This window comes from Pinus tabuliformis, chromosome 2_2, assembly GCF_031772625.1.
Source record: "Pinus tabuliformis cultivar Carrire ecotype Pingquan chromosome 2_2, CPIR1, whole genome shotgun sequence".
Taxonomy (NCBI): Eukaryota; Viridiplantae; Streptophyta; class Pinopsida; order Pinales; family Pinaceae; genus Pinus; species Pinus tabuliformis.
Genome location: NC_142300.1, coordinates 448,949,337 through 448,960,893, shown reverse-complemented (window position 1 = coordinate 448,960,893; position 11,557 = coordinate 448,949,337). Strand labels below are relative to the sequence as shown.

Sequence of the window (11,557 nt, the reverse complement as noted above, 5' to 3'; positions counted from 1 at the left end):
AAGGCCTCCTTCTTCTGTATTGTTATCTTCTCTTTCAGCATTATGGTTTTCTTTATACGCATTTGAAGCGCAGTTTGTTGAGTTAGATTTCTTGGTGTGGTTAAGTAGGTCATTGTTAGAAGATAGAGTTGCTTCAGTTGTTTAGAATAGAGTGAAGAGATTGGAGTTGATGAAAGTTCAAAAAAAGGGTTGCCTGCAAACTCATTTTCACCTCTTTCTAGGGGCTGGAATTGCAGACAGTTCTACCCACCAAAAACATTGGTTTACGTACGCATGCAATCTTTGGTGCAATATTTTCGTTTGTAGAAGTTGTCCATGTGTTCAGACCTCTTGGAATGTTTCTTTGCTTCAGTGCCATACATGGTTTTCCTTAGAAATAACGTTGGTGTTCATTGGTTCCATTAAACAATTAGGAATGTTTTGATTATGTGCAGGACGTGGATGATTTGATTCAATTTACACTGTGCAGTGCTACTCCCTCACCCTCTCATCCTTCTAAGCCTTGCCCAGGCCAACTGCTCATCTCCCAATTAGACCCCTTGTCTCTCAGCTACACTACTGCCCACGTTATCCTCCATTTTCGGCCTTCCATTCCCTCTACCCTCCTTCAGACAAACTAGCTTAGCACACCCCCTCATCATCTCATCTCTCTGTCACTAAGTCATTACAAACCCCTATCCTACCTCCCTATCCACCCATGCAGCCTCTTCCACTCACCCATCACCCAAAATCCGATTGTAGAACATCCTGTAGAAATTACTAAAAATCCTGTAGAAATTCTGAAACATCCTGTAGAACCCCTGCAGACTTCCTGTAGAAGCTCATAAACGCGGTCTCTTGGTAGCCAAACTCTGTGAAACTCTCTGGAAGGGTGTTAGGGACCCCTTAGACCCTCTTTGAACTTTCCCAACCTTGTTCAAGCCTTTCTCCTCCTTGATCCACCTCTGCACAGTAAAAAGCTAGTTAAAAGCACATGCATGATAATTCTAATAATTGAAACAAAAATACAAAAAAATGTTTTCTTCAGATAGAGGTAGTCTATACACATGCATGTTACCTTCATAAAAGTAATGGCATCTCTTTCAGTAGTTTGCATTCCCATCTCTGCATCAGTAAGACTAGCTGGTATAATTAGGGTTTGCTAGGGTTTGCGTTTCTTGTTGGCTTTCAGTCCCTTTCTGCAAATAGATTAGCTTCCTTTGAGTTAGCTTTCATCCATCAGTTAAAAAGCTTCTTCTAAGAGCTCATAGAAGTTGGCTTGAGCCCCTAGCGGACTTGTGCCAGTTGACCAAGTGACAGTTGCGGCAAGAGCTATTACTTATGCATACAGCACCGTCGCTTCCAAGTTTGTTACGAACTACCGGGTTGACAAAATTAAGGAAGGAAGCTCCAAGAGTTGTAGCATTATTGCTACAATACTGGAGCCCACCACTAGCCTAGGGTCAAATTGCAAATGAGGTGGTACCTCAGAAGGAATGAAGTCTGTGGCGCTTACTAAAGCAAGGAGGAAAGAGGTAGTTGAAGATGCTTTCACTACGAAGAAGAAGATGAGGGCTAGTGGAGGATGATAATCTACTTGAAAGCAAAAAAGGCTATGGCAACATCCCATAGGACCAACATTTCTAAGAACTACTTTATGACTAGTTCCATGCCCAATAAGAACAGGAAGTTGAATAAACTGCCAACATTGAGAGAACCTGGAAAGAAAAAATGGAGAAATAACAATTCGTGATCCAGGACCAACCTCTTCCCATTCCAACTATCCCAATTCAGTCCTAGACCATTGAGCAAGTGTACCCCAAAAGAAAAAACCAATTTTGATCACTATAGGCTACAAGGGCATAGGAGGTTTGGCTAAAGAGGAGCGAGGACCAACAGAGCCTCCTTTAGTGGAGAAGAGGCCCAAGGGGCTTGGGCTAGGAGCTGATCCTAAAGCCCCTACTGCAATAAAAAATGACTTACAATATACATTTTATCCCTCCCACGGTTGTGTAGAAGTAGAAATAAGAAGAAATTCTTCTGAAGAAGAGGATATATGCACTCTTGGATGGAGGTGGAGGCAGTTTTGGTAGCAGACAAAGACCCCAGACTGGGGTAAGCCTAAAACAATTTACAAGGTCAGACCACTTATTTATTCACAATTGGTAACTCAATAGTCATATGTTCTTCCCACTCAGAGAAGAATAATGAAAATATTAAAGTAGATCAACCATGACCTCAGAAAAATGAGTCATCACTGAAGAAAACTTGGGATTTTGGCCATGGCTGCTTTAATCTTCTCATCTGGGTATTCTAGATCTACCATTTGATCTTTTAGATATTTTTCATAGGAAAAGATATCAAAATGTCCATGCCCACATAAGGCTATCAGAATGACCTTGGTTTCCCCTGTCTCCTTGCATTGCAAGGCTTCCCTGATTGCTGCGGCAATGGCATGAGTTGGTTCAGGAGCTGGAATCAGCCCCTCTGTTCGTGAAAACTTTACTGCTCATTTTGAAAAAAGGAAATTCACAGATGATGCATCATTAGGACTTATCTAATCTGCAAACCAAAAATTACATAAATCATAAAGCTACTACCTTTCTAATTTTATATATTTATATATTACCATCCAACATCCACTGGTAACCACGAACGACAAATGGGACTAACAAAAGTACAATGATTTGTAAGCATTGGGAGGTCAACACATCTCTATAAAAACTGTAAAGGAAATAAAAGAGTACAAGGGGAATGTTGAAACTTGAAATAGATGCCATAAAACCCTAGAGAACCCAACAGAGCAAAATGAGCAAGTGTTTGGAGGAGAAGAAGGAAGAAAACCAAAACCAAAAGTGTTGTCAATTGTCTTCTCTTCTAACATCCAAGGCTAAGAAGAAATGTTTAATGTCTAATGAGACTCCTACCATCTACAGATGGTATGTCCCAAAATCTATGCTACTTGGCTTGCATTTTCACTAATGATGTGTCTCATTATTAGAACAGTCTTGAGTAAGCATCTTAACCATCTTGGACTAATAAAAGAATAATGTTGATCGAGTCACTGAGCATTGGAAGTGTTGAAACATCTCTGTAATAAGTAAAATAAATAAAACAGTGCAAGGAGAGTATCAAAATAGATGGCATCAAACCCTAGAGAGCAAATAGAACAAAATGGGCAAGGGTTCAGAGAACAAGAGAGAAGAAGACTAGAACCAAAATAGTTGTCAACCATCTTCTCTTCCAACATCCATGGCTGAGAAGAAATGAGTGATGAGACTCCTGACATCTGTTGGTGGTATGTCCCAAGGTTTTAAATATACACTGCCTAACTTAGTAGTGCATTTACTCATGATGCTTCTTGCAATTGGAACCATCTAGAGGCTGGAAGTAAAAGATTATGAGCATGGAGTTGGCAAAGGGAGGAGATCTGCTTTTGAGAATTTAATTCCATAAGTAAAGAATCTCATGAAGGAACAATGGCTTAGCTAAAGGGAAACAAGAAGCCAAGGGAAACAGATCATGAGGGTAGAGCTACACAAGGAAAAATGGAAAGTGTGCACTCTTGGATGGAGGTGTAGGAACTTTTTCTAGCTACACAAGAAAAATTGGAAAGCATGCACTCTTGGATGGAGGTTGATGAGCCCCAAAAATGGATAATTATTTGGGCTCATTCAACCTCCTAATTCGACTTAATCCACCATTCTCATTAGTTTATTGCATGATTTTGATTATATTTATGCTAATAGAGTGAATTGGGTTAGTCATTATGCCAACAAGTCTAATGTGTGCTTTGCGTAGCCTTTTTGGTCAACTTGGAGACAAAATTGAAGGTTTTAATGAGCACTTGGCAGCCAAATTCGTGGGAGAACAAGGGAGAGGATTTGTAGGAAGGTGTCCCCTTCATTTATGGGCCCTTACCTCGAATTCTCCACCATCAGCTCGGAGTTCAAAGGCCACCAAATCAATCAACACAAAGGCAGCCAAGCAAGTCAAGTAGGACTGCTGTTAACTACAAGTCTTGGGCAGCCGAGTCCCTAAAGTTTAGGAGGATTGTTGGGGTCCTCAATTTGTATAAATAAGAAGGCTTAGGGCCTCATTTTGGTTAGCTAGTGGTTAGTCAATTTGTAGCAGGTAGTTAGTCATTTCATAGTCTTGTTGTAGTCATTTTGTAGTTCGATTTTTAGGCAATAGATTAGTTTTGCTGTCAGCTCATTTTCAAGTTCTCCTTGTGGACAGTTTTGATGTAACTCTTCATTTCTTGATCAATAAAGATGAATCCAGCTTTGCAACAGCTCTAAATCTCTCTTAGGAGGCTATATCTCTTGGGTTTGGGCCCATCTCAAGCGCCCAGTACCTCCTTTTCTTACCTTTATGTGTCTTTGCTGCATTCTTAGAGTAAAATCTGCTATTTAGGTTTAAAACTTGTTGTGTTATTTAGGTTGGTTTTGATGATTAAAGTAGATTTTCATGTTTAGATTGATTTGGATAGATTAATAACATAAAGTATCCTTGGAAAAAGGGGCTCAAGCACCTCTGATCTTACCTCTCCCTCAGTGGGATCGTGAGTTGGGAAAAAGGTGACCTTGCTGCCCACAAAAACGATGTTTTGCTTCACCATGCAAGTATTAGTGTTGGATTCTTAGTTGTCAAACTTGATATCAGTTTTGACTGCATGCTTAGGGTTATGCTTGCTTAGTTGCATAGTTAGTTCATCTGATTTTGTGCAAATAAACTTCTGTTCCATTTCTTTTGCTATTATCTAGGTCAGATTAGGTCAAGGTAATTAGGTTCTTGATTTTCCAAGTCTTCATTTGTTAAATTCGAAAAATAACTTGCAGAGCACCTGTTATCCTTCTCTATCTACCCATAATCCATCATCTAATCTGCTCCAACCCTTAGTCCATGATTCGTACCCTTCATTTTCCATACTTTCCCCACCTTGCCCTAATTCCTACATTCTTGTGCATCATCGCTTCCTCCATCCTTGAACAAATCCAATCGCTCCTTAGCCTCATCCACCAAGTCCTAGACCTCTTCACACCCCTATTTCACCTCCATACTCATTCCTCCCTCTCTTTCCCTCCATCCATGCTCCAAAATCCCATTTCGAAACATCCTGTAGAAGAATTACAAAACATCCTGTAGAAATCCTGAACATCCTGTAGAACCCCTGTAGAATTCTTGTAGAAGCTCATAAACACGGTTTCTTGGAAGCCAAACTTTGTGAGACTCTCTGGAAGGGTGTTAGGGACCCCTTAGACCCTCTATGAACCTTCCCAACCTTTCCCAAGCATTTCTCCTCCTTGATACACCTCTGCACAGTCAAAAATAGTTAGAAGCACATGCATGATAATTCCAACAACTTAAACAAAAATACAAAAAGATGTTTTCTTTAGATAGAGGTAGTCTAGACACATGTATTTTACCTTAATAGAAGTAATGGCATCTCTTTTAGTAGTTTTCATGCTCTCCTTTGCGTCAGTAGGACTAGCTGGTAGAATTAGGGTTTGCTAGGGTTTGCGTTTCTTTTTGGCTCTCAGTTTCTTTTTGCAATTAGATTAGCTTCCTTCGAGTTAGCTTTCATCCATCAATTAAAAAGCTTCTTCTAAGAGCTCATAGAAGTTGGCTTAAGCTCCTAGCAGACTTCTGCCAGCTGACCAAGTGACAGCTGCAGCAAGAGCTAGTACTTGTGCATACAGCACCGTCGCTTCCAAGTTTGTTACGAACTACCGGGTTGATAAAATTAAAGAAGGGAGTTCCAGGAGTTGTAGCATTATTGCTACAATACTGGAGCCCACCATCTTTTTGGCGCCATTGCCGGGGAAGCGTTAGAGTATTGGTGATTGCTGCTATTCTTCTATTTTCCTTTACAACCTTCTGCTAAGTAGTTTATTTCATTTCCATTATGCAATTTCGTTTATGCAAAAGTAGATTAGCATTTCTCGCTTTCATAGATTAGCATTTCAATTCCGCAATTTCATTTCTGCAAGCGTAGATTAGCATTTCAATTCCACAAGCGTAGACTAGCATTTCATTCCTGCAAATTCATTTGAGCAAAATAGATTAGTCCTTTCCTGCTTTCATTTCAATTCCGCATTTTCATTTTAGCAAGATAGTTAGTTGCAGTTCAATCTATTTCAGTTTTGCAGGTAGAAGTAGAAAATAGAAAAAATCAACCAAAAAGATTTCATTTCATGTCTTGTAGGAGTAGAGATAAGTTAGAAAATTGATTGCACAACACCCCCACACCTTCGCACAACCAACATTCTCTCTTCTTCGATGGTTGTGATTAAAGAACCCTTAGGTGGACAGCAAGACATATTTGAAGAACCTCAAGGGAAGAAGAAGAAGAAACCATTCCTCTGGAGCAAATGGCTACAAGCAGAAATGTTGGGAGCAGTACCTTATCCAAAAATGAATTTGCAAATCAGATCGAAGATTTCAAGAGTGATATGAGGCAGTTTCTTGCCATGCAACTGGATACCTTGCGGATCCAAAAGAAGCAAGAAGAAGCCAAGAGGGCTTTGGTCATTTTTTGTCCTAGGTGCACTAGAAAGCATCCTAGGAATGAATGTCCATTGTACTCCATAGAAGTGTGTTTTGTATGTGAAGAATACCATCCTACAGATCAGTGCCCTTCCTTACCCAGAATCAAAGCTGCATATCAGAGAGCCAAAGGAGCCACTGAATCACTCTATTATATGAACCGAAGGAGGCCACATGAACCTAGATCTTACCAGCAGGAATTGCAAGGGATACCCGAGACCTATTATGACCCCTATCAAGCCACTTTCATGCCTTCTTGGGGTCCCCCTGCTCATCCTTCCTGGTTCACACCTCCTCCTTGTTCCTTCATAGATCCATATTATGCCCAACCAGCTGCTCATTCGTTTCACTCTTATGCTCAGCCACAGCCTCATTGGAATGCACCTCATCAGGGGTGTTGACCCCAATACAACACTCCTCCCACTTATTTTCCTCCACCACCTCCTCAGCCACAACCATCGCCTCCTACTCCACCAAGGCAGCCCCAAATGCCTGCCCAACCACAACCCCATCCACATCCATCTCAAATATACACCCCCACTCAACTCCCCGTACCACCATTTCCAAAACCATACAATGGAGTAGCTCAACCCAATTGCAAAGCCGAGGCACAACATGTCCAAATGAATCCTCTTGAGTTCGATGATCTTCACCATAGCTCAGGAAGAATATTACAAAATAGAGATTATATTGACAACATTGAAGGACCCAAGGCAAAAGAAGATTCAAAAGAAAGGATCAAAGAACCATGGGCTACACTTGATGAAGAGAAGAGATCAGAATCAGAGATCGAGAAAGCTCCCTCATGGTTACCATCAAACCCTCCATGTAGTCAAGAGAAAAGTCAGAAAAAAGAGGAATATGTGAAGGTCATGTTAGAAGGTGACATGAAACATGATCTAGATCAACAAAAGAACCAAGGATATCAAAGCTATATTGAGATATGGTTTCAGAAGGTCACTAAGTTGCAGCGGTACTCTCTTCCTCAGCTATGCTTGATCCCTTCAAAGTTAGATCAATTGGTCTCTAAAATCCGGATAGCTGTCCAAGCATGCATTTCGAGCCTCCACATCATTTTGTCTCTAATCTCGATGTGTACATGGCTCCATTGGAAGTATTCTTATACTTGAGAATGATTTTGTTCTTCAAGTAGGGTAGGGTAGAAAAAAAAAAGAAAAAAAAAAAAGGAAAAAAAAGAAAAGAAATGAAAAAATGGAAATAAGAGGAAAAATCTAAGGTGAAAACCTCCTCGGAGGCGCCTTAGATTGGCTCATTGATTGAAAACCTCCATGAGGCGGTCAATGGGTTGGGAAAAAAGAGAAAAGAGAATAAGATCTCTGGGTGAAAACCTCCCTTGGAGGTGCCCAGGGCAGGCAATTAGGGTGAAAACCTCCATGAGGCACCCTAGTTGTTTTTCAAAAAAAAAAGAGAAAAAGAAAAATAAAAATAAATCTAATTTGCATTGAATAATTGCAGGTTGCAGCAAGGAGGTTTCAGGTCAGGAGGATCACTCAAAACAAGGTCAAAGGAATTTTTGTGCCTTCTAGAGGAGGTTCTATATTTCTACAGGAAACATCCTATAGAACCTTCAAGTGAGTCAGATTTGATTTTGGAAGGGGATCTAAAGCTTGGAATCCATTGGTTATGCCTGCAAGCATCCATGTTCCCATTCCTCACCCTTTTCCATCATCTTTTCCACCTCGTTGTGCTTCTTCATTGTGCTTCTACAGGAAGTTCCTGTAGAAATTGTAGGAAGCTAGAAATGGATTTCAAAAAGGTGGTTTGGCGAACATGGTAGCTTCCTCAAGGGTTCAGAAGTCCTCCTGCAATATTCAAACTCCTCCACCATCATCTCCATACCTGCATCACAGCCTAAGCTCAGTTTTTCTTTCCATGCAAAAACTTGCAAAATGCTTTGAAGAGAAAATACATAGAACAAAATTTGTTTTTGCCATAACTTGAAAACCATGCATCCATTTGAAAAACCGTTTTACAAAGAATTGTATAGGGATGATGGCAACATTCTCGCGCAGTTTCAGGCTATTCTGGTGCACGGTTTCCAAGAAATTAGCCTCTATCACCATCAGCCATTTTTTCATTTTCTCCATATCCATGCATCCGTTTCAAAACCTGTTTCATGGGGATATGCATATGGGTGATAGTAACCTACCCAAGCAGTTTCAGCCGATTCCGATGCATGGTTTCCGAGAAATTGATCTCTGAAATCTTCAGCCATTTTCCATTTTTCTCGAAATATGTGCATCCATTGATCACGATTTTGCTATGGGAGGTGCATAATGATGATAGGAATGCGCTCATCAAGTTTCAGATCAATCTGATTTACCGTTTGGGAGCAATGGCGAAAACAAGTTCTGGTCCTGTGAAATTCAGCAGCAGCAGCTTGAAGTTGCAGATTTGAACGTGGAAACAAATGTTTGTAGCTTAGATCTGGTCAGAGGACACCTACATAAGGAAAAAAAAACCATGAATCATCAACCAAGCCACCATGCAACCACATAAACAAATGCATGCAGCAACTGAAAGATCTCAGCACTTCACAACACGCCGACTTACAGGTATGTTTCTAAACCGGTTCCTCTATCTGCATCAATATGATTTGAAAGTGCATAAATGAATGAAATAGTGAGATTAAGCTAGGAATATAGCAAAGTTAACCCAAAAGTGCCTTCTCTAGTGCTCAGCCAGAAATCATGCAGTATACGTGGACAGACGACTCACGTGAAAATTAAAAAAACAGGGAGTGTTGGCCATTTGAACTCCATTGCAACTGATCTAGAAGAGAACATGCAGTTCATGATAGCACTGCAGTCTGCATGTGGCCACGTAACCATAGCCACTTCACTCCCTCGCCACAAATCATGCCGTAATTGAAAAATGCTCGGCTGACTCTCACCACCCGCTGATTCATTTGCACCTATAACGTTCTTAGTCGAAGTACGCATCCTCTGCTCCCACAATCTGTTAACTAGTCGTCCTCCATCGGGTTTTCTACCTATTTTCGAAATTATCCCACATATCAGGCTCGCTCAGAGGTGCAGGGGCACTCTACAGGCGTTTCTACAGGAAGTCGTCTACAGGAAACGCAGAAAACAGCTCTACAGAAGGAAAACCCGAGATTCTTGTCAAAATTCAAGCTTGAAATGAGAAAAGTAGTTAAAGCTCGTGTCCAAGGTTACCAGGGTTCTTGAAAGTATTGATTTTGGATTTTTTCAAACGCATTATAGATCTGTTAATGGTGGAGCAATCTGTTTGAATTCAGAATCTGATCATCTATTTCATAGTCCATGGAGGACAAGATATTCCCTGCTTGGTCTAAAACTGTTGAAGAATGCTTAGAAGAATATGATGTGAGCTTAGAGAATGGTTTAAATTCTCATGAAGTGGAAAAACGCCGTCAAGTATATGGATGGAATGTGCTCCAGAAGAAAAATGGTACACCTTTGTGGAAGCTGGCAGTGGAGCAATTTGATGATACAGTTGTTAAAATACTTCTACTGGCAGCTGGCATTTCATTTCTTCTCGCCTACTTTCGTGATAATGTGTCTTCTGAGGAGGGCATAACAGCCTATGTAGAGCCCCTGGTCATTCTCCTGATTCTCATCCTCAATGCCATTGTTGGAGTATGGAAGGAGAATAATTCTGAGAAGGCTTTGGAAGTTCTCAAAGAAATGGAATCTGATCATGCAAAGGTCTTGAGAGATGGACATTATGTTGTAGATCTTCCCTCCAGAGAACTTGTTCCAGGAGATATAATGGAACTGAAAGTGGGAGACAAGGTTCCTGCAGACATGAGAATTGTGTCCCTCAAGACATCCACCTTTAGGATGGAGCAGAGCTCCTTGACCAGAGACAGCATGCCTGTGGTCAAAAGAACATATCCAGCCACCTTGTGTGACTGTGAGTTGCAGTCAAAGGAATGCATGGTGTTTGCAGGAACTACAATTACCAATGGCTGCTGCACATGCATTGTTGTGAGCACTGGCATGTTTACAGAAATAGGTAAAATTCAGGCACAAATCCAGGAAGCTTCAATGGAATGTCATGATACCCCTTTGAAAAGAAAGTTAGATGAATTTGGTGAAAGACTGACAACAGTGATTGGTGCCATTTGTATTCTTGTCTGGATCATGAACTACAAATATTTTCTTTCATGGGAAGTCATAGATGGGTGGCCAAAAAAATATCAGGTTTTCCTTTGAGAAATGTACGTACTAATTTAAGATTGTTGTTGCTCTGGTAGTTGCTGCTATACCAGAGGGACTGCATGCTGTGATTACTACATGTTTGGCTCTTGGCACTTGTAAGAGGGCACAAAAGAATGCTATTGTGCGTAAGTTACCGAGCGTGGAGACTTTGGCTTGCACCACAGTGATTTGCTCTGATAAGACAGGTACTCTTACAACCAATCAGATGTCTGTCAGTGAGTTTATAGCCATAGGGCACAGTGCTGGTTCACTTAGAGAGTTTACTGTTGAAGGAACAACATATAATCCTGAGGCTGGAAAAATATTGGATTGGCTTGCACATAATATGGGGGAAAATTGAGAAACGTTGGCAGAAGTTGCTGCAGTTTGCAATGATGCAGGGATATCTTGTCAAGGTCACTAGTTCCGTGCTACTGGTATTCCCACTGAGGCAGCCTTGAAGGTATTGGTTGAAAAAATGGGAGTTCCAGACCCAATGGCAGGTGATACAAGTGCCATTCTCAACAGTGGCACAGTGAAATTGGGCAATTATGATTGGTGGATACAAAGATCAAAGAGGCGGGCTTTATTGGAGTTTGATTGTGATCGAAAATCCATGGGTGTTATTGACATGGAACCAATGGGACAAAATCGTCTGCTAGTGAAGGGCGCCATGGAAAATTTGCTTGAAAGGAGTTCTTTTCAACAACTTGCAGATGGATCAGTTGTTGAATGAGATGATGCATCAAGGGAATTACTCTTGAGGAAGTTTCATCAAATGAGTTCAAAGGCTTTGCGTTGTTTGGGATTGGCATACAAGAAAG

General features: G+C 40.9%; 1 pseudogene; it reads left to right on the top strand.

The window, feature by feature from the left end:
* The first annotated feature begins 9,833 nt into the window (after window positions 1-9,833).
* LOC149193190 (calcium-transporting ATPase, endoplasmic reticulum-type pseudogene) lies at window positions 9,834-11,094 on the top strand (annotated as a pseudogene).
* Window positions 11,095-11,557: the final 463 nt, after the last annotated feature.